Raw genomic sequence first — 1,495 nt, 5'->3', positions numbered from 1 at the left:
TGGGCCGCGGACAGCGGAAGAAGACGGGCTCGCGTGATAGCGTCATTTCCGGTTTGGTGGGCGGGGCAGCGGAGGCGTGTCTGGGCTCCTATGGGCAGGGGCTGGGTCTGGAGGTTGCGTTTCTCTGAGAGGTCTGAGTGCTGCCAGTTGACCCTTCAGGGCGCTGGGAGTCACTGAGGCGCAAGTCCTTGTTGCCTGGTGTTGGTGGGCGGAAAGTAGGGCGGAATTTTGAAAAGCAGGGCCAAGTTTTCTCCCGTTTCGAGTTCCAAGCTACAGGAGTTCGCGAAAGTTGGCCGGGAGGAGGGCGCGGAAGATGAAGGACCCGAGCAAGCGCGGCTCGGAAATGCTTGCGAGGGTGGGGGATCGCGGTCCAAGCCGGGGAGCCCGCACCCCACGCACCTCTAGTCCTGAAGGCGTGCGCTCTCGTTGAGCCCTTTGTTGAGGAGAAACACCCAGCGTGCCCAAGGTCACACGTTTAAGGTGAAGACATGCGATCCGCCCGGGGTCTAACCTCAAACCGTGTATGCCCAGCAGTACCACGCTGCTGCCCCGCTCATAATTAGAGACCCGAATAAAAACGAGACGCCATTTTCCCAGTCTCGTAGACTGACAAAACTTTGAGGTTTGTCAGTACACAGTGTTGACAAGATATGAGGAAATGCTATTAAAGAGAATGGGATTTGTGTCACCTTTTTGGAGGGGTGATTTGACAATATCAGTGGTTTAAGGGCTTTGATTCAGCAATTTCACTACCAGGAAATTATCCAACGGTTTTGTAACAATGTCCAATGACTTACCTACAAAGATGTTTGTTGCAGCAGTTGGCAGCCAAAAAACAGGAAACTAGTTGTCCATCAGTAAAGGAACTTAAATTATGGCATATTAATACGATAGTCTTTAAAAAGAGTAGTTATGTATGTGCTGACAGAGAAAATCTCCAGAATGTGTTTTTAAAAATTACAGAATTAGATATATTTGTGTGTATATCTATCTGGCTATCAGAGCGAATGATCCAATCTGTGTAAAAATATGTGCATGTGTATAGAAAATAACTGGAGAGTGAGCAAGAATTTGTAATGATGGTAGATCAGGCGAGGAGGAGAGTTTCTGAGTTTCTTTGCTTCCCTTTTTAGCTTTCCTGCTTTATACGGTTTGAATATTTTTTGGTGAATATATTATACCTTAATAATTAGTTAAAATGACAGTTGAGAAGCACTGTGCCTAAACCTCTGGGGTTAGGGAAAGCCACAGGAGTTAAAACAGAAAGGGTGGGAAGAAAAGGAAAACACTTTTTTTCTCTTTTTTTCCATGAAGGCACAAAGTGCTTTGAGCAGTGTCTGGCTTGAAGTAAGCTCGGTATAAATGTTAAGGATCGTTGTTTCATTGTTTTTTCTCCTACCTGTCTCACTACTTCCCCTCAGGCTCTTTGGCAGGCTTCTCCCCTTCTAACAGACCTCTAATTTTAGAATTCCTCAAATTTTGGCCAGTGGGGAGG

At 46.6% G+C, this 1,495-nt stretch overlaps 1 protein-coding gene across 1 annotated transcript in view; it reads left to right on the top strand.

Annotated features, from left to right (window-relative positions):
• The first annotated feature begins 113 nt into the window (after window positions 1-113).
• Window positions 114-1,495, top strand: part of SPATA6L (spermatogenesis associated 6 like) — a 64,254-nt gene continuing 62,872 nt past the window's right edge. The window contains exon 1 of the mRNA XM_046022942.1: window positions 114-480. The gene's annotated coding sequence lies outside the window, so the exon portion shown is untranslated. The remainder of the gene's footprint in view (window positions 481-1,495) is intronic.

This window comes from Meles meles, chromosome 11, assembly GCF_922984935.1.
Source record: "Meles meles chromosome 11, mMelMel3.1 paternal haplotype, whole genome shotgun sequence".
Taxonomy (NCBI): domain Eukaryota; kingdom Metazoa; phylum Chordata; class Mammalia; order Carnivora; family Mustelidae; genus Meles; species Meles meles.
This window is presented reverse-complemented; position numbering and strand designations above follow the sequence as displayed.